Source organism: Electrophorus electricus, chromosome 5, assembly GCF_041902795.1.
Source record: "Electrophorus electricus isolate QZ-2024a chromosome 5, ASM4190279v1, whole genome shotgun sequence".
NCBI lineage: Eukaryota > Metazoa > Chordata > Actinopteri > Gymnotiformes > Gymnotidae > Electrophorus > Electrophorus electricus.
The window spans coordinates 24,848,763-24,874,792 of NC_137501.1; the positions used below are offsets into that span (position 1 = coordinate 24,848,763).

Consider the following 26,030-nt stretch of genomic DNA (forward strand, 5'->3'; position numbering starts at 1 on the left):
TTTTCATTTATAGAACAGGAGCTTGTCAGTGGAGGATGTACTTGCTCAAACTTTTCCCTTTGATTCCTTTCGTAGACACTACCAACTGTGACCTTGAGATGCGTGAATGAAAGTTGATCATTTACACTTGCGGATGTGTGCCAACTGTTATCTAATGCTTGAGGGAAGAAATTTTGGAACACCCTTCCAGGCAATTGTTTTTCAGGCAAAGTGTCTGTATTCAGTCTAGGACATGTGCGTGTGTTTAAGTCCTTGTCCTCGCCTTCATTCTCTGCAGTTCACTGAGAAATACCTTACACTGTGTAATGCCATGTCCTATTCGAGGGCCAAAACACCACCAATCTTGGTTATCAAAGACTCACTCCACCCTGACCACAGCCTCTTCTCTTAGACAGCATGACAAAACCACCATCGCAGCTTGACAGCAAAAATCGAGCCTCTTAGAATGTTAGAATGCTATTCTAACCATTTATGTTCGTTCTCCCTTTATGTACACAAAGTCCAGAATGCATCCATATGACATCAAAAGAGAAATCTTTTGGTAGCTGAACATCTCCAACTCGTACAATGCGTTGTTTCTTCTTTGTGTCCAATGAACGTAAAAATTGAAACATTCACAACTGGCCATGTTTCTTGCCAATATGTTGGTGTTTGGACCTGTGGGCCTTTGTGATTCATTACACCTTGTGTACTTGTAGTGTGGTGGGCAGTTTCTATATTGGCTGAGAGAAGGAACAGACTTGTTCAAGTCACAGATCCATTTGAATTTAAGCAATATAAGCATGTCAGTAGTGGATGTACTTGCTCACACCTTTTGAAAGTTGAGCATTCACACTTGTGTATGTCGTCTATCTGTTAGCTAATGCATGAGGGAATTAGTTTTCGAAAAAAAAATCTTCACGGCAATTCTTTTTCAGGCAGAGAGTCTGTATTCAGGCGAAGACTCACACACACATTCATATATATATATATATGTTTAATATATCCATGGCTGGATTTCAAATGTAACACAACAGACTGCAGCCAATGTGATGTTTTATAAATGTTTTAGCATCTCCCACTTGTCCTGACCACCAGTGGATGACCATATGAAGTGGGCCTTTGTAATTTGATATTGCCATCAGAGCTAAGGAGTTTTAAGAGGAGAGAAAGAGCATTCATTATATGCAAACTGACTGGATCTCACATGATGCTCAGCATGCTATGACACTACACTGCCAAAAACTTAGCTGACAGACATTATAGCATTCCCCATTCACCTATTTTACTATTGGAAAGCTCTTAACATGTCATGTCAGTTAAGATGTACTGGATTGGGGAGGATGACCAAACCATACCATGTGGGCCTTTATGTGTCTTGAGAGGATTGACACACAAATAGCATATCAAAGCTTGAGACTTATATGTCGTGTCCAGATTCTATCCTTCCATAGGTAGGAAACGTTGGCTGTGGCCTGTGTAGCTCAGTCGGTAGAGCATCAGACTTTTAATCTGAGGGTCCAGGGTTCAAGTCCCTGTTCAGGTGATGATATTGTTACTTTGCCACTAAATTGTGCTTGAGAAGTTTCTGGAAATACCTCTAGATCAAAGTAAGTCCAGAAACAAGACCATACTTCCTTAAACATTGCTGATTAAAGTGACCTTTCACATTTCTATCCATTCCCCCAGCTGTGACGTTGCAACTTGGCTATTATCCCAGGTAAGGCTAGCTACGCTTCTTGGCAATAATTAAACATCAAAAGCTTTCTTACTTTATAAAATCAACACTTCTGAGCCTAACTTTTTTGAATTAATTCCTGAGATTGTTCTCATAGCAATTTCATTACACATCGTGTAACGTACTGCGTTGAGCAATTTCAGTATTGGCTGAGAGAAGGAGCAGACTTGTTCAGAACAGGAGCTTGTCAGTGGAGGATGTACTTGCTCAAACTTTTCCCTTTGATTCCTTTCGTAGACACTACCAACTGTGACCTTGAGATGCGTGAATGAAAGTTGATCATTTACACTTGCGGATGTGTGCCAACTGTTATCTAATGCATGAGGGAAGAAATTTTGGAACACCCTTCCAGGCAATTGTTTTTCAGGCAAAGTGTCTGTATTCAGTCTAGGACATGTGCGTGTGTTTAAGTCCTTGCCCTCGCCTTCATTCTCTGCAGTTCACTGAGAAAGACCTTACACTGTGTAATGCCATGTCCTATTCGAGGGCCAAAACACCACCAATCTTGGTTATCAAAGACTCACTCCACCCTGACCACAGCCTCTTCTCTTAGACAGCATGACAAAACCACCATCGCAGCTTGAGAGCAAAAATCGAGCCTCTTAGAATGTTAGAATGCTATTCTAACCATTTATGTTCGTTCTCCCTTTATGTACACAAAGTCCAGAATGCATCCATATGACATCAAAAGAGAAATCTTTTGGTAGCTGAACATCTCCAACTCGTACAATGCGTTGTTTCTTCTTTGTGTCCAATGAACGTAAAAATTGAAACATTCACAACTGGCCATGTTTCTTGCCAATATGTTGGTGTTTGGACCTGTGGGCCTTTGTGATTCATTACACCTTGTGTACTTGTAGTGTGGTGGGCAGTTTCTATATTGGCTGAGAGAAGGAACAGACTTGTTCAAGTCACAGATCCATTTGCATTTAAGCAATATAAGCATGTCAGTAGTGGATGTACTTGCTCACACCTTTTGAAAGTTGAGCATTCACACTTGTGTATGTCAGCTATCTGTTAGCTAATGCATGGGGGAATTAGTTTTCGAAAAAAAAATCTTCGAGGCAATTCTTTTTCAGGCAGAGAGTCTGTATTCAGGCGAAGACTCACACACACATTCATATATATATATATGTTTAATATATCCATGGCTGGATTTCAAATGTAACACAACAGACTGCAGCCAATGTGATGTTTTATAAATGTTTTAGCATCTCCCACTTGTCCTGACCACCAGTGGATGACCATATGAAGTGGGCCTTTGTAATTTGATATTGCCATCAGAGCTAAGGAGTTTTAAGAGGAGAGAAAGAGCATTCATTATATGCAAACTGACTGGATCTCACATGATGCTCAGCATGCTATGACACTACACTGCCAAAAACTTAGCTGACAGACATTATAGCATTCCCCATTCACCTATTTTACTATTGGAAAGCTCTTAACATGTCATGTCAGTTAAGATGTACTGGATTGGGGAGGATGACCAAACCATACCATGTGGGCCTTTATGTGTCTTGAGAAGATTGACACACAAATAGCATATCAAAGCTTGAGACTTATATGTCGTGTCCAGATTCTATCCTTCCATAGGTAGGAAACATCGGCTTTGGCCTGGGTAGCTCAGTAGGTAGAGCATCAGACTTTTAATCTGAGGGTCCAGGGTTCAAGTCCCTGTTCAGGTGTTGATATTGTTACTTTGCCACACAAGTGTGTGTGAGAAGTTTCTGGAAATACCTCTAGATCAAAGTAAGTCCAGAAACAGGACCATACTTCCTTAAACATTGCTGATTAAAGTGACCTTTCACATTTCTATCCATTCCCCCAGCTGTGACGTTGCAACTTGGCTATTATCCCAGGTAAGGCCAGCTACGCTTCTTGGCTATAATTAAACATCAAAAGCTTTCTTACTTTATAAAATCAACACTTCTGAGCCTAACCTTTTTGAATTAATTCCTGAGATTGTTCTCATAGCAATTTCATTACACATGGTGTAACGTACTGCGTTGAGCAATTTCAGTATTGGCTGAGAGAAGGAGCAGACTTGTTCAAGTCAAAGAATCCTTTTTCATTTATAGAACAGGAGCTTGTCAGTGGAGGATGTACTTGCTCAAACTTTTCCCTTTGATTCCTTTCGTAGACACTACCAACTGTGACCTTGAGATGCGTGAATGAAAGTTGATCATTTACACTTGCGGATGTGTGCCAACTGTTATCTAATGCATGAGGGAAGAAATTTTGGAACACCCTTCCAGGCAATTGTTTTTCAGGCAAAGTGTCTGTATTCAGTCTAGGACATGTGCGTGTGTTTAAGTCCTTGCCCTCGCCTTCATTCTCTGCAGTTCACTGAGAAATACCTTACACTGTGTAATGCCATGTCCTATTCGAGGGCCAAAACACCACCAATCTTGGTTATCAAAGACTCACTCCACCCTGACCACAGCCTCTTCTCTTAGACAGCATGACAAAACCACCATCGCAGCTTGAGAGCAAAAATCGAGCCTCTTAGAATGTTAGAATGCTATTCTAACCATTTATGTTCGTTCTCCCTTTATGTACACAAAGTCCAGAATGCATCCATATGACATCAAAAGAGAAATCTTTTGGTAGCTGAACATCTCCAACTCGTACAATGCGTTGTTTCTTCTTTGTGTCCAATGAACGTAAAAATTGAAACATTCACAACTGGCCATGTTTCTTGCCAATATGTTGGTGTTTGGACCTGTGGGCCTTTGTGATTCATTACACCTTGTGTACTTGTAGTGTGTTGGGCAGTTTCTATATTGGCTGAGAGAAGGAACAGACTTGTTCAAGTCACAGATCCATTTGCATTTAAGCAATATAAGCATGTCAGTAGTGGATGTACTTGCTCACACCTTTTGAAAGTTGAGCATTCACACTTGTGTATGTCAGCTATCTGTTAGCTAATGCATGGGGGAATTAGTTTTCGAAAAAAAAATCTTCGAGGCAATTCTTTTTCAGGCAGAGAGTCTGTATTCAGGCGAAGACTCACACACACATTCATATATATATATGTTTAATATATCCATGGCTGGATTTCAAATGTAACACAACAGACTGCAGCCAATGTGATGTTTTATAAATGTTTTAGCATCTCCCACTTGTCCTGACCACCAGTGGATGACCATATGAAGTGGGCCTTTGTAATTTGATATTGCCATCAGAGCTAAGGAGTTTTAAGAGGAGAGAAAGAGCATTCATTATATGCAAACTGACTGGATCTCACATGATGCTCAGCATGCTATGACACTACACTGCCAAAAATTTAGCTGACAGACATTATAGCATTCCCCATTCACCTATTTTACTATTGGAAAGCTCTTAACATGTCATGTCAGTTAAGATGTACTGGATTGGGGAGGATGACCAAACCATACCATGTGGGCCTTTATGTGTCTTGAGAAGATTGACACACAAATAGCATATCAAAGCTTGAGACTTATATGTCGTGTCCAGATTCTATCCTTCCATAGGTAGGAAACATTGGCTTTGGCCTGGGTAGCTCAGTAGGTAGAGCATCAGACTTTTAATCTGAGGGTCCAGGGTTCAAGTCCCTGTTCAGGTGTTGATATTGTTACTTTGCCACACAAGTGTGTGTGAGAAGTTTCTGGAAATACCTCTAGATCAAAGTAAGTCCAGAAACAGGACCATACTTCCTTAAACATTGCTGATTAAAGTGACCTTTCACATTTCTATCCATTCCCCCAGCTGTGACGTTGCAACTTGGCTATTATCCCAGGTAAGGCCAGCTACGCTTCTTGGCTATAATTAAACATCAAAAGCTTTCTTACTTTATAAAATCAACACTTCTGAGCCTAACCTTTTTGAATTAATTCCTGAGATTGTTCTCATAGCAATTTCATTACACATCGTGTAACGTACTGCGTTGAGCAATTTCAGTATTGGCTGAGAGAAGGAGCAGACTTGTTCAAGTCAAAGAATCCTTTTTCATTTATAGAACAGGAGCTTGTCAGTGGAGGATGTACTTGCTCAAACTTTTCCCTTTGATTCCTTTCGTAGACACTACCAACTGTGACCTTGAGATGCGTGAATGAAAGTTGATCATTTACACTTGCGGATGTGTGCCAACTGTTATCTAATGCATGAGGGAAGAAATTTTGGAACACCCTTCCAGGCAATTGTTTTTCAGGCAAAGTGTCTGTATTCAGTCTAGGACATGTGCGTGTGTTTAAGTCCTTGCCCTCGCCTTCATTCTCTGCAGTTCACTGAGAAATACCTTACACTGTGTAATGCCATGTCCTATTCGAGGGCCAAAACACCACCAATCTTGGTTATCAAAGACTCACTCCACCCTGACCACAGCCTCTTCTCTTAGACAGCATGACAAAACCACCATCGCAGCTTGAGAGCAAAAATCGAGCCTCTTAGAATGTTAGAATGCTATTCTAACCATTTATGTTCGTTCTCCCTTTATGTACACAAAGTCCAGAATGCATCCATATGACATCAAAAGAGAAATCTTTTGGTAGCTGAACATCTCCAACTCTTACAATGCGTTGTTTCTTCTTTGTGTCCAATGAACGTAAAAATTGAAACATTCACAACTGGCCATGTTTCTTGCCAATATGTTGGTGTTTGGACCTGTGGGCCTTTGTGATTCATTACACCTTGTGTACTTGTAGTGTGGTGGGCAGTTTCTATATTGGCTGAGAGAAGGAACAGACTTGTTCAAGTCACAGATCCATTTGCATTTAAGCAATATAAGCATGTCAGTAGTGGATGTACTTGCTCACACCTTTTGAAAGTTGAGCATTCACACTTGTGTATGTCAGCTATCTGTTAGCTAATGCATGGGGGAATTAGTTTTCGAAAAAAAAATCTTCGAGGCAATTCTTTTTCAGGCAGAGAGTCTGTATTCAGGCGAAGACTCACACACACATTCATATATATATATGTTTAATATATCCATGGCTGGATTTCAAATGTAACACAACAGACTGCAGCCAATGTGATGTTTTATAAATGTTTTAGCATCTCCCACTTGTCCTGACCACCAGTGGATGACCATATGAAGTGGGCCTTTGTAATTTGATATTGCCATCAGAGCTAAGGAGTTTTAAGAGGAGAGAAAGAGCATTCATTATATGCAAACTGACTGGATCTCACATGATGCTCAGCATGCTATGACACTACACTGCCAAAAACTTAGCTGACAGACATTATAGCATTCCCCATTCACCTATTTTACTATTGGAAAGCTCTTAACATGTCATGTCAGTTAAGATGTACTGGATTGGGGAGGATGACCAAACCATACCATGTGGGCCTTTATGTGTCTTGAGAGGATTGACACACAAATAGCATATCAAAGCTTGAGACTTATATGTCGTGTCCAGATTCTATCCTTCCATAGGTAGGAAACATTGGCTGTGGCATGTGTAGCTCAGTCGGTCGAGCATCAGACTTTTAATCTGAGGGTCCAGGGTTCAAGTCCCTGTTCAGGTGTTGATATTGTTACTTTGCCACTAAAGTGTGCTTGAGAAGTTTCTGGAAATACCTCTAGATCAAAGTAAGTCCAGAAACAGGACCATACTTCCTTAAACATTGCTGATTAAAGTGACCTTTCACATTTCTATCCATTCCCCCAGCTGTGACGTTGCAACTTGGCTATTATCCCAGGTAAGGCTAGCTACGCTTCTTGGCTATAATTAAACATCAAAAGCTTTCTTACTTTATAAAATCAACACTTCTGAGCCTAACCTTTTTGAATTAATTCCTGAGATTGTTCTCATAGCAATTTCATTACACATGGTGTAACGTACTGCGTTGAGCAATTTCAGTATTGGCTGAGAGAAGGAGCAGACTTGTTCAAGTCAAAGAATCCTTTTTCATTTATAGAACAGGAGCTTGTCAGTGGAGGATGTACTTGCTCAAACTTTTCCCTTTGATTCCTTTCGTAGACACTACCAACTGTGACCTTGAGATGCGTGAATGAAAGTTGATCATTTACACTTGCGGATGTGTGCCAACTGTTATCTAATGCATGAGGGAAGAAATTTTGGAACACCCTTCCAGGCAATTGTTTTTCAGGCAAAGTGTCTGTATTCAGTCTAGGACATGTGCGTGTGTTTAAGTCCTTGCCCTCGCCTTCATTCTCTGCAGTTCACTGAGAAATACCTTACACTGTGTAATGCCATGTCCTATTCGAGGGCCAAAACACCACCAATCTTGGTTATCAAAGACTCACTCCACCCTGACCACAGCCTCTTCTCTTAGACAGCATGACAAAACCACCATCGCAGCTTGAGAGCAAAAATCGAGCCTCTTAGAATGTTAGAATGCTATTCTAACCATTTATGTTCGTTCTCCCTTTATGTACACAAAGTCCAGAATGCATCCATATGACATCAAAAGAGAAATCTTTTGGTAGCTGAACATCTCCAACTCTTACAATGCGTTGTTTCTTCTTTGTGTCCAATGAACGTAAAAATTGAAACATTCACAACTGGCCATGTTTCTTGCCAATATGTTGGTGTTTGGACCTGTGGGCCTTTGTGATTCATTACACCTTGTGTACTTGTAGTGTGGTGGGCAGTTTCTATATTGGCTGAGAGAAGGAACAGACTTGTTCAAGTCACAGATCCATTTGCATTTAAGCAATATAAGCATGTCAGTAGTGGATGTACTTGCTCACACCTTTTGAAAGTTGAGCATTCACACTTGTGTATGTCAGCTATCTGTTAGCTAATGCATGGGGGAATTAGTTTTCGAAAAAAAAATCTTCGAGGCAATTCTTTTTCAGGCAGAGAGTCTGTATTCAGGCGAAGACTCACACACACATTCATATATATATATGTTTAATATATCCATGGCTGGATTTCAAATGTAACACAACAGACTGCAGCCAATGTGATGTTTTATAAATGTTTTAGCATCTCCCACTTGTCCTGACCACCAGTGGATGACCATATGAAGTGGGCCTTTGTAATTTGATATTGCCATCAGAGCTAAGGAGTTTTAAGAGGAGAGAAAGAGCATTCATTATATGCAAACTGACTGGATCTCACATGATGCTCAGCATGCTATGACACTACACTGCCAAAAACTTAGCTGACAGACATTATAGCATTCCCCATTCACCTATTTTACTATTGGAAAGCTCTTAACATGTCATGTCAGTTAAGATGTACTGGATTGGGGAGGATGACCAAACCATACCATGTGGGCCTTTATGTGTCTTGAGAGGATTGACACACAAATAGCATATCAAAGCTTGAGACTTATATGTCGTGTCCAGATTCTATCCTTCCATAGGTAGGAAACATTGGCTGTGGCATGTGTAGCTCAGTCGGTCGAGCATCAGACTTTTAATCTGAGGGTCCAGGGTTCAAGTCCCTGTTCAGGTGTTGATATTGTTACTTTGCCACTAAAGTGTGCTTGAGAAGTTTCTGGAAATACCTCTAGATCAAAGTAAGTCCAGAAACAGGACCATACTTCCTTAAACATTGCTGATTAAAGTGACCTTTCACATTTCTATCCATTCCCCCAGCTGTGACGTTGCAACTTGGCTATTATCCCAGGTAAGGCTAGCTACGCTTCTTGGCTATAATTAAACATCAAAAGCTTTCTTACTTTATAAAATCAACACTTCTGAGCCTAACCTTTTTGAATTAATTCCTGAGATTGTTCTCATAGCAATTTCATTACACATGGTGTAACGTACTGCGTTGAGCAATTTCAGTATTGGCTGAGAGAAGGAGCAGACTTGTTCAAGTCAAAGAATCCTTTTTCATTTATAGAACAGGAGCTTGTCAGTGGAGGATGTACTTGCTCAAACTTTTCCCTTTGATTCCTTTCATAGACACTACCAACTGTGACCTTGAGATGCGTGAATGAAAGTTGATCATATACACTTGCGGATGTGTGCCAACTGTTATCTAATGCATGAGGGAAGAAATTTTGGAACACCCTTCCAGGCAATTGTTTTTCAGGCAAAGTGTCTGTATTCAGTCTAGGACATGTGCGTGTGTTTAAGTCCTTGCCCTCGCCTTCATTCTCTGCAGTTCACTGAGAAATACCTTACACTGTGTAATGCCATGTCCTATTCGAGGGCCAAAACACCACCAATCTTGGTTATCAAAGACTCACTCCACCCTGACCACAGCCTCTTCTCTTAGACAGCATGACAAAACCACCATCGCAGCTTGAGAGCAAAAATTGAGCCTCTTAGAATGTTAGAATGCTATTCTAACCATTTATGTTCGTTCTCCCTTTATGTACACAAAGTCCAGGATGCATCCATATGACATCAAAAGAGAAATCTTTTGGTAGCTGAACATCTCCAACTCGTACAATGCGTTGTTTCTTCTTTGTGTCCAATGAACGTAAAAATTGAAACATTCACAACTGGCCATGTTTCTTGCCAATATGTTGGTGTTTGGACCTGTGGGCCTTTGTGATTCATTACACCTTGTGTACTTGTAGTGTGGTGGGCAGTTTCTATATTGGCTGAGAGAAGGAACAGACTTGTTCAAGTCACAGATCCATTTGCATTTAAGCAATATAAGCATGTCAGTAGTGGATGTACTTGCTCACACCTTTTGAAAGTTGAGCATTCACACTTGTGTATGTCAGCTATCTGTTAGCTAATGCATGGGGGAATTAGTTTTCGAAAAAAAAATCTTCGAGGCAATTCTTTTTCAGGCAGAGAGTCTGTATTCAGGCGAAGACTCACACACACATTCATATATATATATGTTTAATATATCCATGGCTGGATTTCAAATGTAACACAACAGACTGCAGCCAATGTGATGTTTTATAAATGTTTTAGCATCTCCCACTTGTCCTGACCACCAGTGGATGACCATATGAAGTGGGCCTTTGTAATTTGATATTGCCATCAGAGCTAAGGAGTTTTAAGAGGAGAGAAAGAGCATTCATTATATGCAAACTGACTGGATCTCACATGATGCTCAGCATGCTATGACACTACACTGCCAAAAACTTAGCTGACAGACATTATAGCATTCCCCATTCACCTATTTTACTATTGGAAAGCTCTTAACATGTCATGTCAGTTAAGATGTACTGGATTGGGGAGGATGACCAAACCATACCATGTGGGCCTTTATGTGTCTTGAGAAGATTGACACACAAATAGCATATCAAAGCTTCAGACTTAAATGTCGTGTCCAGATTCTATCCTTCCATAGGTAGGAAACATTGCCTGTGGCCTGGGTAGCTCAGTCGGTAGAGCATCAGACTTTTAATCTGAGGGTCCAGGGTTCAAGTCCCTGTTCAGGTGATGATATTGTTACTTTGCCACACAAGTGTGCGTGAGAAGTTTCTGGAAATACCTCTAGATCAAAGTAAGTCCAGAAACAGGACCATACTTCCTTAAACATTGCTGATTAAAGTGACCTTTCACATTTCTATCCATTCCCCCAGCTGTGACGTTGCAACTTGGCTATTATCCCAGGTAAGGCTAGCTATGCTTCTTGGCTATAATTAAACATCAAAAGCTTTCTTACTTTATAAAATCAACACTTCTGAGCCTAACCTTTTTGAATTAATTCCTGAGATTGTTCTCATAGCAATTTCATTACACATGGTGTAACGTACTGCGTTGAGCAATTTCAGTATTGGCTGAGAGAAGGAGCAGACTTGTTCAAGTCAAAGAATCCTTTTTCATTTATAGAACAGGAGCTTGTCAGTGGAGGATGTACTTGCTCAAACTTTTCCCTTTGATTCCTTTCATAGACACTACCAACTGTGACCTTGAGATGCGTGAATGAAAGTTGATCATATACACTTGCGGATGTGTGCCAACTGTTATCTAATGCATGAGGGAAGAAATTTTGGAACACCCTTCCAGGCAATTGTTTTTCAGGCAAAGTGTCTGTATTCAGTCTAGGACATGTGCGTGTGTTTAAGTCCTTGCCCTCGCCTTCATTCTCTGCAGTTCACTGAGAAATACCTTACACTGTGTAATGCCATGTCCTATTCGAGGGCCAAAACACCACCAATCTTGGTTATCAAAGACTCACTCCACCCTGACCACAGCCTCTTCTCTTAGACAGCATGACAAAACCACCATCGCAGCTTGAGAGCAAAAATCGAGCCTCTTAGAATGTTAGAATGCTATTCTAACCATTTATATTCGTTCTCCCTTTATGTACACAAAGTCCAGAATACATCCATATGACATCAAAAGAGAAATCTTTTGGTAGCTGAACATCTCCAACTCGTACAATGTGTTGTTTCTTGTTTGTGTCCAATGAACGTAAAAATTGAAACATTCACAACTGGCCATGTTTCTTGCCAATATGTTGGTGTTTGGACCTGTGGGCCTTTGTGATTCATTACACCTTGTGTACTTGTAGTGTGGTGGGCAGTTTCTATATTAGCTGAGAGAAGGAACAGACTTGTTCAAGTCACAGATCCATTTGCATTTAAGCAATATAAGCATGTCAGTAGTGGATGTACTTGCTCACACCTTTTGAAAGTTGAGCATTCACACTTGTGTATGTCAGCTATCTGTTAGCTAATGCATGGGGGAATTAGTTTTCGAAAAAAAAATCTTCGAGGCAATTCTTTTTCAGGCAGAGAGTCTGTATTCAGGCGAAGACTCACACACACATTCATATATATATATGTTTAATATATCCATGGCTGGATTTCAAATGTAACACAACAGACTGCAGCCAATGTGATGTTTTATAAATGTTTTAGCATCTCCCACTTGTCCTGACCACCAGTGGATGACCATATGAAGTGGGCCTTTGTAATTTGATATTGCCATCAGAGCTAAGGAGTTTTAAGAGGAGAGAAAGAGCATTCATTATATGCAAACTGACTGGATCTCACATGATGCTCAGCATGCTATGACACTACACTGCCAAAAACTTAGCTGACAGACATTATAGCATTCCCCATTCACCTATTTTACTATTGGAAAGCTCTTAACATGTCATGTCAGTTAAGATGTACTGGATTGGGGAGGATGACCAAACCATACCATGTGGGCCTTTATGTGTCTTGAGAGGATTGACACACAAATAGCATATCAAAGCTTGAGACTTATATGTCGTGTCCAGATTCTATCCTTCCATAGGTAGGAAACATTGGCTGTGGCCTGTGTAGCTCAGTCGGTCGAGCATCAGACTTTTAATCTGAGGGTCCAGGGTTCAAGTCCCTGTTCAGGTGTTGATATTGTTACTTTGCCACTAAAGTGTGCTTGAGAAGTTTCTGGAAATACCTCTAGATCAAAGTAAGTCCAGAAACAGGACCATACTTCCTTAAACATTGCTGATTAAAGTGACCTTTCACATTTCTATCCATTCCCCCAGCTGTGACGTTGCAACTTGGCTATTATCCCAGGTAAGGCTAGCTACGCTTCTTGGCTATAATTAAACATCAAAAGCTTTCTTACTTTATAAAATCAACACTTCTGAGCCTAACCTTTTTGAATTAATTCCTGAGATTGTTCTCATAGCAATTTCATTACACATGGTGTAACGTACTGCGTTGAGCAATTTCAGTATTGGCTGAGAGAAGGAGCAGACTTGTTCAAGTCAAAGAATCCTTTTTCATTTATAGAACAGGAGCTTGTCAGTGGAGGATGTACTTGCTCAAACTTTTCCCTTTGATTCCTTTCATAGACACTACCAACTGTGACCTTGAGATGCGTGAATGAAAGTTGATCATATACACTTGCGGATGTGTGCCAACTGTTATCTAATGCATGAGGGAAGAAATTTTGGAACACCCTTCCAGGCAATTGTTTTTCAGGCAAAGTGTCTGTATTCAGTCTAGGACATGTGCGTGTGTTTAAGTCCTTGCCCTCGCCTTCATTCTCTGCAGTTCACTGAGAAATACCTTACACTGTGTAATGCCATGTCCTATTCGAGGGCCAAAACACCACCAATCTTGGTTATCAAAGACTCACTCCACCCTGACCACAGCCTCTTCTCTTAGACAGCATGACAAAACCACCATCGCAGCTTGAGAGCAAAAATTGAGCCTCTTAGAATGTTAGAATGCTATTCTAACCATTTATGTTCGTTCTCCCTTTATGTACACAAAGTCCAGGATGCATCCATATGACATCAAAAGAGAAATCTTTTGGTAGCTGAACATCTCCAACTCGTACAATGCGTTGTTTCTTCTTTGTGTCCAATGAACGTAAAAATTGAAACATTCACAACTGGCCATGTTTCTTGCCAATATGTTGGTGTTTGGACCTGTGGGCCTTTGTGATTCATTACACCTTGTGTACTTGTAGTGTGGTGGGCAGTTTCTATATTGGCTGAGAGAAGGAACAGACTTGTTCAAGTCACAGATCCATTTGCATTTAAGCAATATAAGCATGTCAGTAGTGGATGTACTTGCTCACACCTTTTGAAAGTTGAGCATTCACACTTGTGTATGTCAGCTATCTGTTAGCTAATGCATGGGGGAATTAGTTTTCGAAAAAAAAATCTTCGAGGCAATTCTTTTTCAGGCAGAGAGTCTGTATTCAGGCGAAGACTCACACACACATTCATATATATATATGTTTAATATATCCATGGCTGGATTTCAAATGTAACACAACAGACTGCAGCCAATGTGATGTTTTATAAATGTTTTAGCATCTCCCACTTGTCCTGACCACCAGTGGATGACCATATGAAGTGGGCCTTTGTAATTTGATATTGCCATCAGAGCTAAGGAGTTTTAAGAGGAGAGAAAGAGCATTCATTATATGCAAACTGACTGGATCTCACATGATGCTCAGCATGCTATGACACTACACTGCCAAAAACTTAGCTGACAGACATTATAGCATTCCCCATTCACCTATTTTACTATTGGAAAGCTCTTAACATGTCATGTCAGTTAAGATGTACTGGATTGGGGAGGATGACCAAACCATACCATGTGGGCCTTTATGTGTCTTGAGAAGATTGACACACAAATAGCATATCAAAGCTTCAGACTTAAATGTCGTGTCCAGATTCTATCCTTCCATAGGTAGGAAACATTGGCTGTGGCCTGGGTAGCTCAGTAGGTAGAGCATCAGACTTTTAATCTGAGGGTCCAGGGTTCAAGTCCCTGTTCAGGTGATGATATTGTTACTTTGCCACACAAGTGTGCGTGAGAAGTTTCTGGAAATACCTCTAGATCAAAGTAAGTCCAGAAACAGGACCATACTTCCTTAAACATTGCTGATTAAAGTGACCTTTCACATTTCTATCCATTCCCCCAGCTGTGACGTTGCAACTTGGCTATTATCCCAGGTAAGGCTAGCTATGCTTCTTGGCTATAATTAAACATCAAAAGCTTTCTTACTTTATAAAATCAACACTTCTGAGCCTAACCTTTTTGAATTAATTCCTGAGATTGTTCTCATAGCAATTTCATTACACATGGTGTAACGTACTGCGTTGAGCAATTTCAGTATTGGCTGAGAGAAGGAGCAGACTTGTTCAAGTCAAAGAATCCTTTTTCATTTATAGAACAGGAGCTTGTCAGTGGAGGATGTACTTGCTCAAACTTTTCCCTTTGATTCCTTTCGTAGACACTACCAACTGTGACCTTGAGATGCGTGAATGAAAGTTGATCATATACACTTGCGGATGTGTGCCAACTGTTATCTAATGCATGAGGGAAGAAATTTTGGAACACCCTTCCAGGCAATTGTTTTTCAGGCAAAGTGTCTGTATTCAGTCTAGGACATGTGCGTGTGTTTAAGTCCTTGCCCTCGCCTTCATTCTCTGCAGTTCACTGAGAAATACCTTACACTGTGTAATGCCATGTCCTATTCGAGGGCCAAAACACCACCAATCTTGGTTATCAAAGACTCACTCCACCCTGACCACAGCCTCTTCTCTTAGACAGCATGACAAAACCACCATCGCAGCTTGAGAGCAAAAATCGAGCCTCTTAGAATGTTAGAATGCTATTCTAACCATTTATATTCGTTCTCCCTTTATGTACACAAAGTCCAGAATACATCCATATGACATCAAAAGAGAAATCTTTTGGTAGCTGAACATCTCCAACTCGTACAATGTGTTGTTTCTTGTTTGTGTCCAATGAACGTAAAAATTGAAACATTCACAACTGGCCATGTTTCTTGCCAATATGTTGGTGTTTGGACCTGTGGGCCTTTGTGATTCATTACACCTTGTGTACTTGTAGTGTGGTGGGCAGTTTCTATATTAGCTGAGAGAAGGAACAGACTTGTTCAAGTCACAGATCCATTTGCATTTAAGCAATATAAGCATGTCAGTAGTGGATGTACTTGCTCACACCTTTTGAAAGTTGAGCATTCACACTTGTGTATGTCAGCTATCTGTTAGCTAATGCATGGGGGAATTAGTTTTCGAAAAAAAAATCTTCGAGGCAATTCTTTTTCAGGCAGAGAGTCTGTATTCAGGCGAAGACTCACACACACATTCATATATATATATGTTTAATATATCCATGGCTGGATTTCAAATGTAACACAACAGACTGCAGCCAATGTGATGTTTTATAAATGTTTTAGCATCTCCCACTTGTCCTGACCACCAGTGGATGACCATATGAAGTGGGCCTTTGTAATTTGATATTGCCATCAGAGCTAAGGAGTTTTAAGAGGAGAGAAAGAGCATTCATTATATGCAAACTGACTGGATCTCACATGATGCTCAGCATGCTATGACACTACACTGCCAAAAACTTAGCTGACAGACATTATAGCATTCCCCATTCACCTATTTTACTATTGGAAAGCTCTTAACATGTCATGTCAGTTAAGATGTACTGGATTGGGGAGGATGACCAAACCATACCATGTGGGCCTTTATGTGTCTTGAGAGGATTGACACACAAATAGCATATCAAAGCTTGAGACTTATATGTCGTGTCCAGATTCTATCCTTCCATAGGTAGGAAACATTGGCTGTGGCCTGTGTAGCTCAGTCGGTCGAGCATCAGACTTTTAATCTGAGGGTCCAGGGTTCAAGTCCCTGTTCAGGTGTTGATATTGTTACTTTGCCACTAAAGTGTGCTTGAGAAGTTTCTGGAAATACCTCTAGATCAAAGTAAGTCCAGAAACAGGACCATACTTCCTTAAACATTGCTGATTAAAGTGACCTTTCACATTTCTATCCATTCCCCCAGCTGTGACGTTGCAACTTGGCTATTATCCCAGGTAAGGCTAGCTACGCTTCTTGGCTATAATTAAACATCAAAAGCTTTCTTACTTTATAAAATCAACACTTCTGAGCCTAACCTTTTTGAATTAATTCCTGAGATTGTTCTCATAGCAATTTCATTACACATGGTGTAACGTACTGCGTTGAGCAATTTCAGTATTGGCTGAGAGAAGGAGCAGACTTGTTCAAGTCAAAGAATCCTTTTTCATTTATAGAACAGGAGCTTGTCAGTGGAGGATGTACTTGCTCAAACTTTTCCCTTTGATTCCTTTCATAGACACTACCAACTGTGACCTTGAGATGCGTGAATGAAAGTTGATCATATACACTTGCGGATGTGTGCCAACTGTTATCTAATGCATGAGGGAAGAAATTTTGGAACACCCTTCCAGGCAATTGTTTTTCAGGCAAAGTGTCTGTATTCAGTCTAGGACATGTGCGTGTGTTTAAGTCCTTGCCCTCGCCTTCATTCTCTGCAGTTCACTGAGAAATACCTTACACTGTGTAATGCCATGTCCTATTCGAGGGCCAAAACACCACCAATCTTGGTTATCAAAGACTCACTCCACCCTGACCACAGCCTCTTCTCTTAGACAGCATGACAAAACCACCATCGCAGCTTGAGAGCAAAAATTGAGCCTCTTAGAATGTTAGAATGCTATTCTAACCATTTATGTTCGTTCTCCCTTTATGTACACAAAGTCCAGGATGCATCCATATGACATCAAAAGAGAAATCTTTTGGTAGCTGAACATCTCCAACTCGTACAATGCGTTGTTTCTTCTTTGTGTCCAATGAACGTAAAAATTGAAACATTCACAACTGGCCATGTTTCTTGCCAATATGTTGGTGTTTGGACCTGTGGGCCTTTGTGATTCATTACACCTTGTGTACTTGTAGTGTGGTGGGCAGTTTCTATATTGGCTGAGAGAAGGAACAGACTTGTTCAAGTCACAGATCCATTTGCATTTAAGCAATATAAGCATGTCAGTAGTGGATGTACTTGCTCACACCTTTTGAAAGTTGAGCATTCACACTTGTGTATGTCAGCTATCTGTTAGCTAATGCATGGGGGAATTAGTTTTCGAAAAAAAAATCTTCGAGGCAATTCTTTTTCAGGCAGAGAGTCTGTATTCAGGCGAAGACTCACACACACATTCATATATATATATGTTTAATATATCCATGGCTGGATTTCAAATGTAACACAACAGACTGCAGCCAATGTGATGTTTTATAAATGTTTTAGCATCTCCCACTTGTCCTGACCACCAGTGGATGACCATATGAAGTGGGCCTTTGTAATTTGATATTGCCATCAGAGCTAAGGAGTTTTAAGAGGAGAGAAAGAGCATTCATTATATGCAAACTGACTGGATCTCACATGATGCTCAGCATGCTATGACACTACACTGCCAAAAACTTAGCTGACAGACATTATAGCATTCCCCATTCACCTATTTTACTATTGGAAAGCTCTTAACATGTCATGTCAGTTAAGATGTACTGGATTGGGGAGGATGACCAAACCATACCATGTGGGCCTTTATGTGTCTTGAGAAGATTGACACACAAATAGCATATCAAAGCTTCAGACTTAAATGTCGTGTCCAGATTCTATCCTTCCATAGGTAGGAAACATTGGCTGTGGCCTGGGTAGCTCAGTAGGTAGAGCATCAGACTTTTAATCTGAGGGTCCAGGGTTCAAGTCCCTGTTCAGGTGATGATATTGTTACTTTGCCACACAAGTGTGCGTGAGAAGTTTCTGGAAATACCTCTAGATCAAAGTAAGTCCAGAAACAGGACCATACTTCCTTAAACATTGCTGATTAAAGTGACCTTTCACATTTCTATCCATTCCCCCAGCTGTGACGTTGCAACTTGGCTATTATCCCAGGTAAGGCTAGCTATGCTTCTTGGCTATAATTAAACATCAAAAGCTTTCTTACTTTATAAAATCAACACTTCTGAGCCTAACCTTTTTGAATTAATTCCTGAGATTGTTCTCATAGCAATTTCATTACACATGGTGTAACGTACTGCGTTGAGCAATTTCAGTATTGGCTGAGAGAAGGAGCAGACTTGTTCAAGTCAAAGAATCCTTTTTCATTTATAGAACAGGAGCTTGTCAGTGGAGGATGTACTTGCTCAAACTTTTCCCTTTGATTCCTTTCGTAGACACTACCAACTGTGACCTTGAGATGCGTGAATGAAAGTTGATCATATACACTTGCGGATGTGTGCCAACTGTTATCTAATGCATGAGGGAAGAAATTTTGGAACACCCTTCCAGGCAATTGTTTTTCAGGCAAAGTGTCTGTATTCAGTCTAGGACATGTGCGTGTGTTTAAGTCCTTGCCCTCGCCTTCATTCTCTGCAGTTCACTGAGAAATACCTTACACTGTGTAATGCCATGTCCTATTCGAGGGCCAAAACACCACCAATCTTGGTTATCAAAGACTCACTCCATTCTGACCACAGCCTCTTCTCTTAGACAGCATGACAAAACCACCATCGCAGCTTGAGAGCAAAAATTGAGCCTCTTAGAATGTTAGAATGCTATTCTAACCATTTATGTTCGTTCTCCCTTTATGTACACAAAGTCCAGGATGCATCCATATGACATCAAAAGAGAAATCTTTTGGTAGCTGAACATTTCCAACTCGTACAATGCGTTGTTTCTTCTTTGTGTCCAATGAACGTAAAAATTGAAACATTCACAACTGGCCATGTTTCTTGCCAATATGCTGGTGTTTGGACCTGTGGGCCTTTGTGATTCATTACACCTTGTGTACTTGTAGTGTGGTGGGCAGTTTCTATATTAGCTGAGAGAAGGAACAGACTTGTTCAAGTCACAGATCCATTTGCATTTAAGCAATATAAGCATGTCAGTAGTGGATGTACTTGCTCACACCTTTTGAAAGTTGAGCATTCACACTTGTGTATGTCAGCTATCTGTTAGCTAATGCATGGGGGAATTAGTTTTCGAAAAAAAAATCTTCGAGGCAATTCTTTTTCAGGCAGAGAGTCTGTATTCAGGCGAAGACTCACACACACATTCATATATATATATGTTTAATATATCCATGGCTGGATTTCAAATGTAACACAACAGACTGCAGCCAATGTGATGTTTTATAAATGTTTTAGCATCTCCCACTTGTCCTGACCACCAGTGGATGACCATATGAAGTGGGCCTTTGTAATTTGATATTGCCATCAGAGCTAAGGAGTTTTAAGAGGAGAGAAAGAGCATTCATTATATGCAAACTGACTGGATCTCACATGATGCTCAGCATGCTATGACACTACACTGCCAAAAACTTAGCTGACAGACATTATAGCATTCCCCATTCACCTATTTTACTATTGGAAAGCTCTTAACATGTCATGTCAGTTAAGATGTACTGGATTGGGGAGGATGACCAAACCATACCATGTGGGCCTTTATGTGTCTTGAGAGGATTGACACACAAATAGCATATCAAAGCTTGAGATTTATATGTCGTGTCCAGATTCTATCCTTCCATAGGTAGGACACATTGGCTGTGGCCTGTGTAGCTCAGTCGGTAGAGCATCAGACTTTTAATCTGAGGGTCCAGGGTTCAAGTCCCTGTTCAGGTGTTGATATTGTTACTTTGCCACTAAAGTGTGCTTGAGAAGTTTCTGGAAATACCTCTAGATCAAAGTAAGTCCAGAAACAGGACCATAGTTCCTTAAACATTGCTGATTAAAGTGACCTTTCACATTTCTATCCATTCCCCCAGCTGTGACGTTGCATCTTGGCTATTATCCCAGGTAAGGCTAGCTACGCTTCTTGGCAATAATTAAACATCAAAAGCTTTCTTACTTTATAAAATCAACACTTCTGAGCCTAACCTTTTTGAATTAATTCCTGAGATTGTTCTCATAGCAATTTCATTACACATCGTGTAACGTACTGCGTTGAGCAATTTCAGTATTGGCTGAGAGAAGGAGCAGACTTGTTCAAGTCAAAGAATCCTTTTTCATTTATAGAACAGGAGCTTGTCAGTGGAGGATGTACTTGCTCAAACTTTTCCCTTTGATTCCTTTCGTAGACACTACCAACTGTGACCTTGAGATGCGTGAATGAAAGTTGATCATTTACACTTGCGGATGTGTGCCAACTGTTATCTAATGCATGAGGGAAGAAATTTTGGAACACCCTTCCAGGCAATTGTTTTTCAGGCAAAGTGTCTGTATTCAGTCTAGGACATGTGCGTGTGTTTAAGTCCTTGCCCTCGCCTTCATTCTCTGCAGTTCACTGAGAAATACCTTACACTGTGTAATGCCATGTCCTATTCGAGGGCCAAAACACCACCAATCTTGGTTATCAAAGACTCACTCCACCCTGACCACAGCCTCTTCTCTTAGACAGCATGACAAAACCACCATCGCAGCTTGAGAGCAAAAATTGAGCCTCTTAGAATGTTAGAATGCTATTCTAACCATTTATGTTCGTTCTCCCTTTATGTACACAAAGTCCAGGATGCATCCATATGACATCAAAAGAGAAATCTTTTGGTAGCTGAACATCTCCAACTCGTACAATGCGTTGTTTCTTCTTTGTGTCCAATGAACGTAGAAATTGAAACATTCACAACTGGCCATGTTTCTTGCCAATATGTTGGTGTTTGGACCTGTGGGCCTTTGTGATTCATTACACCTTGTGTACTTGTAGTGTGGTGGGCAGTTTCTATATTGGCTGAGAGAAGGAACAGACTTGTTCAAGTCACAGATGCATTTGCATTTAAGCAATATAAGCATGTCAGTAGTGGATGTACTTGCTCACACCTTTTGAAAGTTGAGCATTCACACTTGTGTATGTCAGCTATCTGTTAGCTAATGCATGGGGGAATTAGTTTTCGAAAAAAAAATCTTCGAGGCAATTCTTTTTCAGGCAGAGAGTCTGTATTCAGGCGAAGACTCACACACACATTCATATATATATATGTTTAATATATCCATGGCTGGATTTCAAATGTAACACAACAGACTGCAGCCAATGTGATGTTTTATAAATGTTTTAGCATCTCCCACTTGTCCTGACCACCAGTGGATGACCATATGAAGTGGGCCTTTGTAATATGATATTGCCATCAGAGCTAAGGAGTTTTAAGAGGAGAGAAAGAGCATTCATTATATGCAAACTGACTGGATCTCACATGATGCTCAGCATGCTATGACACTACACTGCCAAAAACTTAGCTGACAGACATTATAGCATTCCCCATTCACCTATTTTACTATTGGAAAGCTCTTAACATGTCATGTCAGTTAAGATGTACTGGATTGGGGAGGATGACCAAACCATACCATGTGGGCCTTTATGTGTCTTGAGAGGATTGACACACAAATAGCATATCAAAGCTTGAGACTTATATGTCGTGTCCAGATTCTATCCTTCCATAGGTAGGACACATTGGCTGTGGCCTGTGTAGCTCAGTCGGTAGAGCATCAGACTTTTAATCTGAGGGTCCAGGGTTCAAGTCCCTGTTCAGGTGTTGATATTGTTACTTTGCCACTAAAGTGTGCTTGAGAAGTTTCTGGAAATACCTCTAGATCAAAGTAAGTCCAGAAATAGGACCATACTTCCTTAAACATTGCTGATTAAAGTGACCTTTCACATTTCTATCCATTCCCCCAGCTGTGACGTTGCATCTTGGCTATTATCCCAGGTAAGGCTAGCTACGCTTCTTGGCAATAATTAAACATCAAAAGCTTTCTTACTTTATAAAATCAACACTTCTGAGCCTAACCTTTTTGAATTAATTCCTGAGATTGTTCTCATAGCAATTTCATTACACATCGTGTAACGTACTGCGTTGAGCAATTTCAGTATTGGCTGAGAGAAGGAGCAGACTTGTTCAAGTCAAAGAATCCTTTTTCATTTATAGAACAGGAGCTTGTCAGTGGAGGATGTACTTGCTCAAACTTTTCCCTTTGATTCCTTTCGTAGACACTACCAACTGTGACCTTGAGATGCGTGAATGAAAGTTGATCATTTACACTTGCGGATGTGTGCCAACTGTTATCTAATGCATGAGGGAAGAAATTTTGGAACACCCTTCCAGGCAATTGTTTTTCAGGCAAAGTGTCTGTATTCAGTCTAGGACATGTGCGTGTGTTTAAGTCCTTGCCCTCGCCTTCATTCTCTGCAGTTCACTGAGAAATACCTTACACTGTGTAATGCCATGTCCTATTCGAGGGCCAAAACACCACCAATCTTGGTTATCAAAGACTCACTCCACCCTGACCACAGCCTCTTCTCTTAGACAGCATGACAAAACCACCATCGCAGCTTGAGAGCAAAAATTGAGCCTCTTAGAATGTTAGAATGCTATTCTAACCATTTATGTTCGTTCTCCCTTTATGTACACAAAGTCCAGGATGCATCCATATGACATCAAAAGAGAAATCTTTTGGTAGCTGAACATCTCCAACTCGTACAATGCGTTGTTTCTTCTTTGTGTCCAATGAACGTAGAAATTGAAACATTCACAACTGGCCATGTTTCTTGCCAATATGTTGGTGTTTGGACCTGTGGGCCTTTGTGATTCATTACACCTTGTGTACTTGTAGTGTGGTGGGCAGTTTCTATATTGGCTGAGAGAAGGAACAGACTTGTTCAAGTCACAGATGCATTTGCATTTAAGCAATATAAGCATGTCAGTAGTGGATGTACTTGCTCACACCTTTTGAAAGTTGAGCATTCACACTTGTGTATGTCAGCTATCTGTTAGCTAATGCATGGGGGAATTAGTTTTCGAAAAAAAAATCTTCGAGGCAATTCTTTTTCAGGCAGAGAGTCTGTATTCAGGCGAAGACTCACACACACATTCATATATATATATGTTTAATATATCCATGGCTGGATTTCAAATGTAACACAACAGACTGCAGCCAATGTGATGTTTTATAAATGTTTTAGCATCTCCCACTTGTCCTGACCACCAGTGGATGACCATATGAAGTGGGCCTTTGTAATATGATATTGCCATCAGAGCTAAGGAGTTTTAAGAGGAGAGAAAGAGCATTCATTATATGCAAACTGACTGGATCTCACATGATGCTCAGCATGCTATGACACTACACTGCCAAAAACTTAGCTGACAGACATTATAGCATTCCCCATTCACCTATTTTACTATTGGAAAGCTCTTAACATGTCATGTCAGTTAAGATGTACTGGATTGGGGAGGATGACCAAACCATACCATGTGGGCCTTTATGTGTCTTGAGAGGATTGACACACAAATAGCATATCAAAGCTTGAGACTTATATGTCGTGTCCAGATTCTATCCTTCCATAGGTAGGACACATTGGCTGTGGCCTGTGTAGCTCAGTCGGTAGAGCATCAGACTTTTAATCTGAGGGTCCAGGGTTCAAGTCCCTGTTCAGGTGTTGATATTGTTACTTTGCCACTAAAGTGTGCTTGAGAAGTTTCTGGAAATACCTCTAGATCAAAGTAAGTCCAGAAATAGGACCATACTTCCTTAAACATTGCTGATTAAAGTGACCTTTCACATTTCTATCCATTCCCCCAGCTGTGACGTTGCAGCTTGGCTATTATCCCAGGTAAGGCTAGCTATGCTTCTTGGCAATAATTAAACATCAAAAGCTTTCTTACTTTATAAAATCAACACTTCTGAGCCTAACCTTTTTGAATTAATTCCTGAGATTGTTCTCATAGCAATTTCATTACACATGGTGTAACGTACTGCGTTGAGCAATTTCAGTATTGGCTGAGAGAAGGAGCAGACTTGTTCAAGTCAAAGAATCCTTTTTCATTTATAGAACAGGAGCTTGTCAGTGGAGGATGTACTTGCTCAAACTTTTCCCTTTGATTCCTTTCGTAGACACTACCAACTGTGACCTTGAGATGCGTGAATGAAAGTTGATCATTTACACTTGCGGATGTGTGCCAACTGTTATCTAATGCATGAGGGAAGAAATTTTGGAACACCCTTCCAGGCAATTGTTTTTCAGGCAAAGTGTCTGTATTCAGTCTAGGACATGTGCGTGTGTTTAAGTCCTTGCCCTCGCCTTCATTCTCTGCAGTTCACTGAGAAATACCTTACACTGTGTAATGCCATGTCCTATTCGAGGGCCAAAACACCACCAATCTTGGTTATCAAAGACTCACTCCACCCTGACCACAGCCTCTTCTCTTAGACAGCATGACAAAACCACCATCGCAGCTTGAGAGCAAAAATCGAGCCTCTTAGAATGTTAGAATGCTATTCTAACCATTTATGTTCGTTCTCCCTTTATGTACACAAAGTTCAGAATGCATCCATATGACATCAAAAGAGAAATCTTTTGGTAGCTGAACATCTCCAACTCGTACAATGCGTTGTTTCTTCTTTGTGTCCAATGAACGTAAAAATTGAAACATTCACAACTGGCCATGTTTCTTGCCAATATGTTGGTGTTTGGACCTGTGGGCCTTTGTGATTCATTACACCTTGTGTACTTGTAGTGTGGTGGGCAGTTTCTATATTGGCTGAGAGAAGGAACAGACTTGTTCAAGTCACAGATTCATTTGCATTTAAGCAATATAAGCATGTCAGTAGTGGATGTACTTGCTCACACCTTTTGAAAGTTGAGCATTCACACTTGTGTATGTCAGCTATCTGTTAGCTAATGCATGGGGGAATTAGTTTTCGAAAAAAAAATCTTCGAGGCAATTCTTTTTCAGGCAGAGAGTCTGTATTCAGGCGAAGACTCACACACACATTCATATATATATATGTTTAATATATCCATGGCTGGATTTCAAATGTAACACAACAGACTGCAGCCAATGTGATGTTTTATAAATGTTTTAGCATCTCCCACTTGTCCTGACCACCAGTGGATGACCATATGAAGTGGGCCTTTGTAATCTGATATTGCCATCAGAGCTAAGGAGTTTTAAGAGGAGAGAAAGAGCATTCATTATATGCAAACTGACTGGATCTCACATGATGCTCAGCATGCTATGACACTACACTGCCAAAAACTTAGCTGACAGACATTATAGCATTCCCCATTCACCTATTTTACTATTGGAAAGCTCTTAACATGTCATGTCAGTTAAGATGTACTGGATTGGGGAGGATGACCAAACCATACCATG

At 40.4% G+C, this 26,030-nt stretch overlaps 13 non-coding genes across 13 annotated transcripts; all 13 read left to right on the forward strand.

Moving 5' to 3' along the window:
* The first annotated feature begins 1,452 nt into the window (after nucleotides 1-1,452).
* On the forward strand, nucleotides 1,453-1,525 carry trnak-uuu (transfer RNA lysine (anticodon UUU)). The gene has a single exon. It is a non-coding gene; the product is annotated as a tRNA-Lys (tRNA).
* A 1,804-nt stretch (nucleotides 1,526-3,329) lies between these two features.
* trnak-uuu (transfer RNA lysine (anticodon UUU)) lies at nucleotides 3,330-3,402 on the forward strand. The gene has a single exon. It is a non-coding gene; the product is annotated as a tRNA-Lys (tRNA).
* Nucleotides 3,403-5,230: 1,828 nt separating this feature from the next.
* Nucleotides 5,231-5,303, forward strand: trnak-uuu (transfer RNA lysine (anticodon UUU)). The gene has a single exon. It is a non-coding gene; the product is annotated as a tRNA-Lys (tRNA).
* A 1,828-nt stretch (nucleotides 5,304-7,131) lies between these two features.
* Nucleotides 7,132-7,204, forward strand: trnak-uuu (transfer RNA lysine (anticodon UUU)). The gene has a single exon. It is a non-coding gene; the product is annotated as a tRNA-Lys (tRNA).
* A 1,828-nt stretch (nucleotides 7,205-9,032) lies between these two features.
* trnak-uuu (transfer RNA lysine (anticodon UUU)) lies at nucleotides 9,033-9,105 on the forward strand. The gene has a single exon. It is a non-coding gene; the product is annotated as a tRNA-Lys (tRNA).
* Nucleotides 9,106-10,933: 1,828 nt separating this feature from the next.
* trnak-uuu (transfer RNA lysine (anticodon UUU)) lies at nucleotides 10,934-11,006 on the forward strand. The gene has a single exon. It is a non-coding gene; the product is annotated as a tRNA-Lys (tRNA).
* A 1,828-nt stretch (nucleotides 11,007-12,834) lies between these two features.
* Nucleotides 12,835-12,907, forward strand: trnak-uuu (transfer RNA lysine (anticodon UUU)). The gene has a single exon. It is a non-coding gene; the product is annotated as a tRNA-Lys (tRNA).
* A 1,828-nt stretch (nucleotides 12,908-14,735) lies between these two features.
* trnak-uuu (transfer RNA lysine (anticodon UUU)) lies at nucleotides 14,736-14,808 on the forward strand. Its single transcript has one exon. It is a non-coding gene; the product is annotated as a tRNA-Lys (tRNA).
* Nucleotides 14,809-16,636: 1,828 nt separating this feature from the next.
* On the forward strand, nucleotides 16,637-16,709 carry trnak-uuu (transfer RNA lysine (anticodon UUU)). Its single transcript has one exon. It is a non-coding gene; the product is annotated as a tRNA-Lys (tRNA).
* Nucleotides 16,710-18,537: 1,828 nt separating this feature from the next.
* Nucleotides 18,538-18,610, forward strand: trnak-uuu (transfer RNA lysine (anticodon UUU)). The gene has a single exon. It is a non-coding gene; the product is annotated as a tRNA-Lys (tRNA).
* A 1,828-nt stretch (nucleotides 18,611-20,438) lies between these two features.
* Nucleotides 20,439-20,511, forward strand: trnak-uuu (transfer RNA lysine (anticodon UUU)). Its single transcript has one exon. It is a non-coding gene; the product is annotated as a tRNA-Lys (tRNA).
* A 1,828-nt stretch (nucleotides 20,512-22,339) lies between these two features.
* On the forward strand, nucleotides 22,340-22,412 carry trnak-uuu (transfer RNA lysine (anticodon UUU)). Its single transcript has one exon. It is a non-coding gene; the product is annotated as a tRNA-Lys (tRNA).
* A 1,828-nt stretch (nucleotides 22,413-24,240) lies between these two features.
* Nucleotides 24,241-24,313, forward strand: trnak-uuu (transfer RNA lysine (anticodon UUU)). The gene has a single exon. It is a non-coding gene; the product is annotated as a tRNA-Lys (tRNA).
* The last annotated feature ends 1,717 nt before the right edge of the window (nucleotides 24,314-26,030 follow it).